Consider the following 13528-nt stretch of genomic DNA (forward strand, 5'->3'; position numbering starts at 1 on the left):
TAATGGCCAAACCGAGAGGACTAATCAGTCTTTAGAACAATATTTAAGGTGTTTTATGCAGGCAAAAGCAAGAGGTTGAGTCCAGCGATAAAGAAGATAAAATGGAAACTAATTCCAAGTTTACTAAATTTTCAATTAAAAAGGTCCAGTAGGTTGGAGTCCTGGTGTGCAGATAGGAGTATGAAACGGTCCAGTCTTGGGGCCTACGCGTTTCAGACGTTAAACACGTCCTTAATCATGGCTGAAAACAGCCATGTTTAAGGACGTGTTTAACGTCTGAAACGCGTAGGCCCCAAGACTGGACCGTTTCATACTCCTATCTGCACACCAGGACTCCAACCTACTGGACCTTTTTAATTGAAAATTTAGTAAACTTGGAATTAGTTTCCATTTTATCTTCTTTATCGCTGGACTCAACCTCTTGCCTTTGCCTGCCTATACCTATCGTGCGCCGACACGAGAGCCCGTGCGATGACCACGACACATACATCAAGTGTCAGGTGAGCTGGAGGATCTCTTCCACATATTTTCTGTTTAAGGTGTTTTATCTCTGACTGTCAATATGATTGGGTCTCCTTCATTTCCTTCGCCAAATTTTCCCTTAATAACCGGGTCAGTAACTCGTCAGGGGTCTCCCCCTTTTTCTGTAATTTTGGGTTTAATTCACGGTTCTCTTCTGTTTCACCTGGTGGTTCCAACAATCCCGAGGTAGATGTCGTTCATCGGGAACTGTGTACAGTCTGGGCCCAGGTTCAGAAGAACCTAGAGGCGTCCCAGAGCATACAAAAGACTCAGGCAGATAGAAGACGTTCTGCTAACACCTTGTTTGTGGTCGGGGATCTGGTGTGGCTGTCTTCAAAAAATTTGCGCCTTAAATTTCCGTCCAAAAAATGTGCTCCCCGGTATATAGGGCCGTACAAGCTCATTGAGGTCCTTAACCCTGTCTCCTTCCGACTGGAGTTACCCCCGTCTTTTCGAATACACAACGTGTTTCATGCCTCCCTCCTGAAACGCTGCTACCTGTCCTTGGCTACCTCGAGGAAACCTTTGGTCCCTGTTCTCACCCCTGAAGGTGTAGAATTCTAGGTGGCCAAGATTGTGGACAGCAGGATGGTCCAAGGCTCCCTCCAGTACCTGGTCCATTGGAGAAGATACGGGCCTGAGGAGAGGACTTGGGTACCCGCCCGGGATGTTCACGCTGGGGTATTGCTCAGGTGGTTCCATCTTCGGTTCCCCAATAAGCCAGGTCCACCTAGAAAGGGTCCAGTGGCCCCTCATAAAAGGGGGGCAACTGTAAAAGATCTGCCAGACACAGCTTCTGTGTCGACGCCCGTGCTTAATCAGTCTGCACCTGCTCCTAGGTCTGATAGAGTGACTCGATCTGCTACTACTAAGGCTGGTAGGCTCAGGAGTGGGAGAACCTATCACAGCCTGGCCAGACGGTTCTATCTCCCGCCCTCGGTCTATTTATACCTTAATTTCCTGCTTGTCTTTGCCTGTGATTCTTTCCTGTTTCCTGGCTCTGCTGTTCCTGCTATTATTATTGACCTTGTTTCATTTTGACCCTGGCTTTACTGAATACGCTCCTCTGCGTTTGGTACCTCGTACACTCCTGGTTTGGCTCGGCTCGTTCACTACACCTGTTGCTCACTGTGTTGCCGTGGGCAACTGCTCCATTTCCCTTAGCTTTAGTGTACCCTTGTCTGTTTGTCTGTCGTGCACATATTGAGCGTAGGGACCATCGCCCAGTTGTACGCCGTCGCCTAGGACGGGCCGTGCAAGTAGGCAGGGACTAAGTGGCGGGTAGATTAGGGCTCACCTGTCTGTCTCCCTACCTCGTCATTACACGTGGTATCTAGGTTATATCAACCCTTTCATGACGTATCTTGTGGTTCGCGCTTGGGTATTGGAGATGAAGACGACTGGAAGAAGTCATCATGGCGTTCTGGGCCGGATGAAAAAGAGAACGTGAACGACTCCAATCTAAGAAGATGTCACCTGTGAGTCACTGAATTTCACTGCACTGCATTCACTTATATGGTCTGCAGAATGCCTGTGTAGGACTGATATCTGTCACAATATGGTGGGAATATTGGTCTTTGTTTTACTACACACGTTTTTAGTACACAATTAAGAGTGTTCACATTATTTCTATATAGTTGAAGGGTAGACCCCCAAGAATTATTTCCTTTGGTGGGTCCAAGGTACCTCAGTCAGACACTGAGTGTAGAGATCCTTGCTGTAAGATATTGTATTTCTGTCTGTAGCCTTAGAGGAGAATTTATTAACCTTGCTAAGCCTCTTATCTGGCATAGAAAAGTCCCAAAAGTGCGGGAAAGTTTTTGGTCAGTTTATGCTGCGCTTGGCACTTTTTGAAAAGTGTGTGGCGCTTTGCGGAAAGGGCAGACAATTTTACTATCATTTACGCCAGTAACGGGCGTAATGTAAAGCAGAAATCAACGCTAGCTCCGAGCTAGTGTACAATTTTACATTGAGTGTGTAACAAAAGGCCTAAGCCAGACCCTGTATCTCCCCCACTAATCAGACTGTCTTGTGCCACAAGCACTGGCGTAGCTATAGTGGTCGCAGCGGTCGCAATTGCACGGCCCCCCACACCACATCAATAAAAAGTTACTATAGTAACTTGGGCCGCGGGCCCCTGTTACTATAGTAACATACTTTACTTACCTTCCTGGTTCCGGATCCCAGCGGAGGTCCTGACGTCAAGCGCTGTGCGCAGCGCATGACGTCACAGCGCTATGCGCCGCGCACAGCATCGAGACGACAGAACTCCCGCCGCGGCCGAAGAGGAAGGTAAGGTTAGCCCTGACTGGCGGGGTCCGACTCCCGGGACCCGCCAATCAGCTGTTTTGAAGGGGCCACAGCACTCGTACGAGAGCTGCTCCCCTTCATTCCTGTCACTTCATTCCGGTCACACTGTGAATCCGTGTCGGCGATTCACAGTGTGAGCAAGTAGTGAAATGAAGGGGAAGCAGCTCTCGTACGAGTGCTGCGGCCCCTTCAAAACAGCTGATTTGTGGGTCCCGGGCGACACATCATCTATTGATGGCCTATCCTGTGGATAGGCCATCAATGTTTAGGGACTGCACAACCCCTAAGCCTACGATGTATCAGGCTTAGGGGGCCCATGAGACAGGATCACAGATTGTGTGATCCTGTCTGCTGGGCCCTGTATATAAGCCAATCACATGGTAGGCTTAGATACATGGCCCATGTGTGATCCTGTCTGCTGGGCCCGGTATCTAAGCCTACCACACTGTAGGTTTAGATACAGGGCCCCAGCACACAGTAATCTTATACTGTATAAGATTACTAGTAATCTTATACTGTATAAGATTACTGTCTGCTGGACCCTGTATCTAATCCTACGTTGTGGTAGGCTTAGATACAGGGTCCCACAGACAATATCACACATGGGCCCTGTATCTAAGCCTAACACATGTGTTACTAATCATTTTTCGTGTGTTTTCTTACAGGTTCGGTCGTTGGACTACGGCGGATTCCAGGACTACTTCGATGGCGGCTTTTTTTTTATTATCAATAAAATGGTTAATGAGGGCTGTGTGGGTTTTTTTTTTTATTTCAATACAATATTTTTTCTATGTCTTTTGTGGGTTTTTTTAAACTATATTACTACCGCCTTAGTAATGGCCGCCGGCTGATTGACGACGTCCATTGCTAAGGCGTGGCTTAGTGTTAGCCGGTGCAGAGGCGAACACTAACCCCCTTTATTACCCCGGTACCCACCGCCACCAGGGGTGCTGGGAAGAGCCGGGTACGATCCAATACCTGACCATCTGTAGTGATTGTTGGCCACTGGGGTGGCCGCAGGCTGGTATTATCAGGAGGGGAAAGGCCAAAAACAGTGGCCCTTCCCACCCTGGTGATGCTAGGCTGCTGCTACTTTATTGTATCTGGCTGGTTATGAAAAATGGGGGGGACCCCACGTCATTTAAAAAAAATAAATAAATAAAATAATTGGAAAGAACGATGTGGGGTCCCCAGCAACAGCAGGCAGCATTACAAGGGTGGGAAGGGCCACTGTTTTTGGCCTTCCCCAGCCTAATACTACCAGCCTGCGGCCACCCCGGTGCCTGCCCGTCACTACAGATGGTCGGGTACTGGTTCGTACCCGGCTCTTCCCAGTACTCCTGGTGGCGGTGGGTACCGGGGTAATAATGGGGGTTAGTGTAGCCTCTGCACCGGCTAACATTAAGCCCCGCCTTAGTAATGGAGGTTGTCAATCAGCCGGCGGCCATTACTAAGGCGGTGATAATAAAGTTTAAAAAGATACAAGCACATAGAAAAAATATTTTATTGAAATAAAAAAACACAACCCTCATTAACCATTTTATTGAGAATAAAAAAAACGCCGTCATTGAAGTCGTCGAATCCGAAGTCCAACAACCGAACCTGTAAAAAAAACACAAACCCACAAAAATAATCAGTAACACATAAAGAAGCAAAATTATTATTCTTACCTATCCTGGGTCCAGCGCTGGAGCCGGAATGTCAGCGAGCTGAGCCCTGTATCTAATCCAATCATGTGTGATACTGTCTGCTGAGCTGTGTATCTAATCCAATCATGTGTGATACTGTCTACTGGGCCCTGTATCTAATCGTATCTTGTGTGATACTGTCTGCTGGGCCCTATATCTAATCCGATCATGTGTGATACTGCCTTCTGAGCCACTGTATCTAATCCTATCATGTGTGGTACTGTCTGCTGAGCCACTGTATCTAATCCTATCATGTGTGATACTGTCTGCTGGGCCACTGTATCTAATCCTATCATGTGTGATACTGCCTTCTGAGCCACTGTATCTAATCCTATCATGTGTGATACTGTCTGCTGAGCCACTGTATCTAATCCTATCCATAGTTTATAGGGTCGTAGTGCTATAGATATGCTATGCTGTCTCATATACACACTTTTTTTTGGGCGGACACATATGTATTGGGGCTATTTCCCCTGACATTTTAAGCCCTGAGGGTATGTTCACACGGCAGCGTCTGTTACGGCTGAAATTACGGTGCTGTTTTCAGGAGAAAACAGCACCGTAATTTCAGCCGTAATAGCATGTGCAGGCGTCTTTCGCTGCGTCCATTACGGGCGTAATTGGAGCTGTTTTTCTATGGAGTCCATGGAAAACAGCTCCATTTACGTCTGAAGAAGTGACAGGCACTTCTTTGACGCGGGCGTCTTTTTTTTTACGCGCTGCCTTTTGACAACGGCGCGTAAAAACAAAATGACCGTCGGCACAGAACATCGTAAGACCCATTCAAATGAATGGGCAGATGTTTGCCAACGCTTTTGAGCCGCATTTTCGGACGTAATTCAATGCTGAAACGCCCGAATTACGTCCGTAAATAGGGTGTGTGAACCCAGCCTTAGTGACGCCCCCGGCTGCTAGTGCTGCATTGTTGGGTCACTTAGGAGACCCAGCGATGCATTGTTGGACCGTCAGCCATGAGAAGTTTGCGGGGGGGGGGGCCAGTAAGAATTTTTGCATCGGGGCCCATGAGCCTTTAGCTACGCCCCTCGCCACAAGACATGTGTTTTGCTCACCCCACCTAAAAAAAAAAAATATATATATATATCTGAGACAGCGTATCTATAAGAGTATATTCACACTGTGTTTTCAGGCATATTTCGGAGGCGTAAACGCCTACAAATACGCTTGAAAAATCAGTAGCCAAATGCCTACAAACATCTGCCTATTGTATTTTAAAACGGCACGTAAAAAGAAGGAGCATGTCACTTCTTGAGCCGTTTTTGGAGATGTTTTTCATTGTGTCAATGGAAAAACAGCTCCAAAAACATCTAGAAAAAAACACCTCAAAAAACATTTCCAGCTTCAAAAATGGCTGTAAATCAAAGGCTGTACTCTCTGAAAACAGCCCTGTAATTTTCAGCCATTTTTGACTTTGCGTGTGAACCCTAAGACTGACACCTGATAGCACTGCTACTTGATAGGAGACAGCGGCTCAGCAGACAGTATCACATATAATATGCTTAGATACAACGGCTTAGCAGACGGTATCACACATGCTAGGCCCAATTAAAAGGTTAATTGGGAAAAAATGTCTTATAGTGTTTTTCGATAAAGGTCACTTGAACTGGTATCATTTAAACAGTTAACCGATTAGTGGCGCTGTTTACGTGGAATTTACACTGCGGCCTAATGTACCATATAATGTATTAAAAAAACAATGTAAAAAAACCTACATTTTGTGGGGTGAATTGAAAAAAAACCTGTAATTCCGCCATTTCTGTTTTGATTTTACAGTGTTCATCGGGCGGCATGAATTGCATGATAACTTGATTTTGCAGGTCGTTACGATTATGGCGATACCAAATTTATATCGTTTCATTTTTTACAAAATAATTTGTTTTTGTGACGCTGCATTCGAAGATGAACTGCATAGTTTTTCAATGCAACAGCACTTCATAGGGCGGGAAGGGGTTAAAACCCACTCTCTGAAGCCCCCCTTCAAGATACATTTCAACTAATCTGGTCCCCATGGCAGAAATATGTCTTTCCATCTGGCACCTCCAGCAGACTCCTTTCAGTCTAGTTTGATTTCTTTTACCTCAGAGTTCCTCTTTTTCCCTTTTTTTAATTTCTTCTTTCCCTCTCCCCTTCTTCTCCTTCTCCCCCCACTTTTTTTGAAGTATTTCTAACAGGAGTTGTGCAGGATTAGAAAAATATGGCTGCTTTCTTCCAAAAACCGCACCCCACCTATCCACAGGTTGTATCTGGTATTGCAGGTTGGCTCCATTGAAGTGAATGGTGATGAGCTTTAATACCACACACAACCTATGTACAGGTGTGGTGCTGGTTTTTGGAGAAAGCAGAGAAGTTATCTCATCCTGGACAATCCTTTGTCATGGATTGTTCTTGTGCGGAGATGCTCCCGGCATTATCCCTTTTCCTTTATGGCTGCTGATATGTTCTATTCAGCTTTATGGCATCTGTACTAAGTACATTGCCAGTCATTAAAGGGTTAACACTTCAGACCACTGTGGGTGATGTCACAATGTATGAGTTGTGCAGTTGTAATAAATTCCTGTAGTAATGATGATGAAGGTGCTGATGTCCTAAATACAAATGTTTATGACATAAAGAAGATTCCATATTAGAAGGTTTTACTGCCACATTCAGCGCCATATTGGATGGGACTGAGGACCTTGAGCTTGACTACCCCACCAATACCGACCTGATGTAATTTGGAGGTTCTAGCAGGGAAACCCTTCACCCCAGACCACTTCTTCATCACAGTGATGCCATCCTCTTCATACGGGTTGTCTGTAATAGAGGGGGGTTTCCAGCAGGAGATCCCCCTCTATTAGCCAGAGCGGAGACAGGTGCTACAAGGAGGCATCTGGAGGACCCGTCTCATCCGTGGATCGCCCATTAATTTTAATGGGTGCCCAGGAAGAGAGACATCCGCCTAGCCAACCAGATCAGCAGATTTATGTGTTTTATGTCGTTCGTTCATTGTATGTCTTTCCTTGAAAATCTGAGAAAACGTACAAATTCTGTTACAAATTATATTTTGGCACCTTCTAAACCCAGAGGAAGGGCAATCCTCCAGCCATGGTTTCCCTAGAGGTTTCCCCCACAGGGGGTTTTTCCTTTCCTGCGTGCTGGAGGGTGATTCTTCGTGAGTCGGAGGTTTGCTATTTTGGGTCATATAATGCAATAAAAGTTTTGACCATTTAGCACCCAATTATAATGTTTTGTGTCTTTATTTTGCATTCTTTGGTTTGGTGATTGGGATTCTGGGTCTATCACATATCACAAAATCATAAGGCCGGACATCTACTTCCCACACTGACATAGAATGGAGACAACAAGCATTGCAGCACAATTAAGTGTACACATCCTTACATTAAGATATTGTATTACGGTCTGTAGCCTTGCCTTTGGGGGGAATATATTAACCTTTCTACAACAGTTTACTAGTGTAACAAATTCACAAAATGCGCAAATGTCAAAATTTTTGGGGGCAAAAAATGAGCGGGGCTTAGCAGAAATGGCCAACAATTTTACTAGAATTTACGCCAGTAACTGATGTAAATTATAGCAGAAATCTATATGTATAATGCGGCCCAGATTTATCTCTGGTGGGCATAGCAAGGCAAGGTCCGTGCCAGACCCATACCTCCCCCCCAGTCAGACTGTATGCCCCCCCAATCAGACAATAAAATACATTTTAAAAATGTACTTTAAATGTACAGCAGGCCGCAGCACTTAGAAAGTACTGATGACAGGCCGCGTTGCAGCTAAAAGATGCGACACATTTATTAAGAGTCGTTAGATGTGTTGCATCTAACTCCAGCAAACTGTTTAATGGGACTGGTGTATGAAACACCAGTATTAAAGGGAACGTGTCGCTAGAAATTATTTTTTTTTTTTTCAGTTAAACAGTTAGTATATAATTGATTACACATTGTTTTAATTTTTTTAATTTTTTCACAAGTCAGGAAATATTATAAATTAGATTCTAATTCATAAAATTTCCATGTGCTGGTCACTAGAGGGAGCAATTCCCAAAATTACAGCATTGGCATGTGGTAAAGCAACCTCATTGCCTTATGCTGCAAATTTAGAGTAGACACACTCGCTCTGCCCCAGCACACACCAGTAAACATACCTACCAACTTTCAAGTATCTAATCTAAGTAATCTCCGCCACCACATACCCGGTTCAGCCCACTCAGTATTATGTTCCCATAGGACCCCCCACACAGTGTAATGACAAATAGCTGCCCCCATACAGTTTAATGCCCCCTTAGCTGCCCCTAGTACCAGTGCGCACATATAAAGTGCCAGTGCCCATATAGATAGTGTCACACACAGTGCCCATGTAGATGGTGCCACACCCCCCAGGGATTCCACTCCAGGAGGAGCCCCTGCCATCACTGTCCATATATGGACAGTGACTTAAGGCATTCCCTATAGGAGCAGAATCCCTGTCCAGAGCGTCGGCCACGCTGTGGCCAGGGACTGCACTCCAGGAGGAGACCTTGATGTAATTGTACATATATAGACAGTGACGTCAGTGGTTCCGCCTAGGAGCGGAATCTCCGCCCAGACCATAGGCAAATCTCTGGCAGTGGATTCCGCTTCAGGAGTAGTCCACGACGTCAATGTCCATATATGGATAGTGAGATAAAGGGCTCCGTACTTAAAGTAGCGCTGTGCCCGGGAATTCCTCGACGAGTGGTACTAATACTGAAGCAAGGAGCTGACGATCCCTTACATTAGCATTGGATTCAACTGTATCTGCATCCTGAGGACGCAGATACAGTTCACACCAAGACATCCCACTGGCCGCTTGGGACAGCCTAACACCGCCCGGAATCCTGGACTGTCCCGCTGTATTCAGGATGGTTAGGAGGTTTGCAGTAAATAGGACCATGAACAGGTGCAGATTCCACAGTAAATGCTTGTTCATGAGCCTGCAAAGGAGGAGCTGCTCAGTTTGCCATTAGGGTGATGACTGACGGATAAGGCCTCGTTCACATCTGCACTATTGTCTCTGGTAAAATCACGGCCCCCCGCCTGACGGAAAGCCAATGGAACCCACTAAAGTCAATGGGTTCTGTCGGCAGGTGGCGGTGTCCGTTGTGCGACGGAACCGTTGCTTCTGTTATTCCTTTGTTCTGCACCACTGATGGAGCAGAACAACGAAACACACCAATGCAGGTGTGAACAGGGCCTCAGAGAGATAACTGAATACAGCAGCTGGCCATAAACTGAAATACACTGTAGGTACAGAAGACAAATGGTAGACCAATTAGAAATTTGATTTATTTAGCAAAATACATACAAGGCAATTTAAAAAAAACATTGCAAAGGTGTACATAGCCTTTAAGCAATCAGGAGGCATATTTTCAGATTCTGCTGGACTTCTCCCATATACCGGCGTTCCAGGCATCCTATTGGTCCATGGTGTCCTCAATGCCTACCCCATTTACTTCTTGTTTAGCCACAATGCCCGCACGCCACAGCAAGCTGACAGTGCCCGCCCTAATGGTATATACAGGGTGATGGAGATTTTATACCGAGATAATGGTGGGCTGGTACATACACTGATAATGGTGGTCATATATGGGGATGATGGCAGGTATATACAGGGATGATGGGAGTTCATTATATAACGCCCATATTCCCTGTATATTACCCCCAAAAGGAGAGATCAGCAGCACATCGCAGTCCAAAACTCATGGAAAACTATTTTATGTTTCACCCATCCCACCCATCGCTGGATGTGGGTATACTAGGACACATGACTAATATGATAATATTTTAATATAGTATTGTACATCCTAGTATAATAGCTAAAGAAAATTAGCTTATGAGGTTTAGAGTTAGTTATATGTCGAAATTTTAATCTAAGGTATGTGCACCGTGACGGGCGGTAGTCATGTAGACTAAACGCTTCCATGATTTGAATACGCTGTGACGTGGCACATTGGGTCACGTGAACGTGGTATCTAGGTTACATCAACACTTTCATGATGTATCTTGTGGTTCGCGCTTGGGCATTGGAGATTAAGAAGACTGGAAGTCAACATGGCGTTCTGGGCCGGATGAAGAAGAAAAGAGAACATGAACGACTCCAATCTGAGAAGATGTCACCTGTGAGTCACTGAATTTCACTGCACTGTATTCACTTATATGGTCTGCAGAATGCCTGTGTAGGACTGATATCTGTCACAATATGGTGGGAATATTGGTCTTTGTTTTACTACACACGTTTTTAGTACACAATTAAGAGTGTTCACATTATTTCTATATAGTTGAAGGGTAGACCCCCAAGAATTATTTCCTTTCGTGGGTCCAAGGTACCTCAGTCAGACACTGAGTGTACAGATCCTTGCATTAAGATATTGTATTACAGTCTGTAGCCTTAAAGGAGAATTTATTAACCTTGCTAAGCCGCTTACCTGGCATAGAAAAGTCCCAAAAGTATGGGAAAGTTTATGGGCAGTTTACGGTGTGCTTGGCACTTTTTGAAAAGTGTGTGGCGCTTTGCGGAAAGGGCCGACAATTTTACTATCATTAACGCCAGTAACGGGCGTAATGTAAAGCAGAAATCAACGCCAGGTCCGAGCTAGTGTACAATTTTACATTGAGTGTGTAACAAAAGGCCTAAGCCAGACCCCGTAACTCCCCCACTAATCAGACTGTATTGTGCCACAAGACATGTGTTTTGCCCACCCCCTAAAAAAAAACTAAAAAGATATATATATCTGAGACAGCGTATCTATAAGGGTATATTCACACACTGTGTTTTCAGGCATATTTCGGGGCGTAAACGCCTTCAAATACGCCTGAGAAATCGGTAGCCCAATGCCTACAAACATCTGCCTATTGTATTTTAAAACGGAACGTAAAAAGGAGCATGTCACTTCTTGAGCTGTTTTTGGAGATGTTTTTCATTGTGTCAATGGAAAAACAGCTTCAAAAACATCTAGAAAAAAACACCTCAAAAAACGTTTCCAGCTTCAAAAGCAGCTGTAAATCAAAGGCTGTGTTCTCTGAAAACCGCTCTGTAATTTTCAGCCATTTTTAACTTTGCGTGTGAACCCCAAGACTATGACACCTGATAGCTCTGCTACTTGATAGGAGACAGTGGCTCAGCAGACAGTATCACATATAATATGCTTAGATACAACGGCTTAGCAGACAGTATCACACATGCTAGGCCCAATTAAAAGGTTAATTGGGAAAAAATGTCTTATAGTGTTTCTCGATAAAGGTCACTTGAACTGGTATCATTTAAACAGTTAACCGATGAATGGCACTGTTTACGTGGAATTTACCCTGCGGCCTAATGTACCATATAATGTATTAAAAAAAAATGTAAAAAAAACTACATTTTGTGGGGTGAGTTGAAAAAAAACCTGTAATTCTGCCATTTCTGTTTTGATTTTACAGTGTTCATCGGGCGGCATGAATTGCATGATAACTTGATTCTGCGGGTCGTTACGATTATGGCGATACCAAATTTATATAGTTTTATTTTTTACAAAATAATTTGTTTTTGTGACGCTGCATTCGAAGATGAACTGCATAGTTTTTCAATGCAACAGCACTTCATAGGGCGGGAAGGGGTTAAAACCCACTCTCTGAAGCCCCCCTTCAAGATACATTTCAACTAATCTGGTCCCCATGGCAGAAATATGTCTTTCCATCTGGCACCTCCAGCAGACTCCTTTCAGTCTAGTTTGATTTCTTTTACCTCAGAGTTCCTCTTTTTCCCTTTTTTTAATTTCTTCTTTCCCTCTCCCCTTCTTCTCCTTCTCCCCCCACTTTTTTTTGAAGCATTTCTAACAGGAGTTGTGCAGGATTAGAAAAATATGGCTGCTTTCTTCCAAAAACCGCACCCCACCTATCCACAGGTTGTATCTGGTATTGCAGGTTGGCTCCATTGAAGTGAATGGTAATGAGCTTTAATACCACACACAACCTATGGACAGGTGTTGTGCTGGTTTTTGGAGAAAGCAGACAAGTTATCTTATCCTGGAGAACTCTTTGTCATGGATAGTTCTTGTGCGGGAGGTGCTCCCTGCATTATCCCTTTTCCTTTATGGCCGCTGATATGTACTATCCAGCTTTATGGCCTCTGTGGTAAGTACACTGCCAGTCATTAAAGGGTTAACACTTCAGACCACTGTGGGTGACGTCACAATGAACATGGCGGCAGTGGTAAGAAACTCCTGTAGTAATGATGATGAAGGTGCTGATGTCATAAATACAAATGTTTATGACATAAAGAAGATTCCACATTAGAAGGTTTTACTGCCATGTTCAGCGCCATATTGGATGGGACTGAGGACCTTGAGCTTGACTTCCCCACCAATGCCGACCTGATGTAATTTGTAGGTTCTAGCAGGGAAGACCCTTCACCCAAGACCACTTCTTAATCACATTAATGCCATCCTCTTCATACGGGTTGTCTGTAATAGAGGGGGGGATCTGGAGGACCCCTCTGGGGAACCCGTCTCAACCGAGCATCGCCCATTCATTTTAATGGGTGCCCAGGAAGAGAGACATATACGCCTAGCGAACCAGATCAGCCGAATTATGTGTTTTATGTTGTTCGTTCATTGTATTGTCTTTCATTCTAAAGCTGAGAAAACGTACAAATTCTGTTACAAATTATATTTTGGCACCTTCTAAACCCAGAGGAAGGGCAATCCTCCAGCCATGGTTTCCCTAGAGGTTTCCCCCACAGGGGGTTTTTCCTTTCCTGCGTGCTGGAGGGTGACTCTTCGTGAGTCGGAGGTTTGCTATTTTGGGTTTGGTCATATAATATAATAAAAGCTTTGACCATTTAACACCCAATTATAATGTTTTGTGTCTTTATTTTGCATTCTTTGGTTTGGTGATTGGGATTCTGGGTCTATCACATTTCACAAAATCATAAGGCCGGACATCTACTTCCCACACTTACATAGAATGGAGACAACAAGCGTTGCTGCACAATTA

The sequence above is a fragment of the Rhinoderma darwinii genome, chromosome 4 (genome assembly GCF_050947455.1).
Source record: "Rhinoderma darwinii isolate aRhiDar2 chromosome 4, aRhiDar2.hap1, whole genome shotgun sequence".
In the NCBI taxonomy this organism is placed as follows: Eukaryota; Metazoa; Chordata; class Amphibia; order Anura; family Rhinodermatidae; genus Rhinoderma; species Rhinoderma darwinii.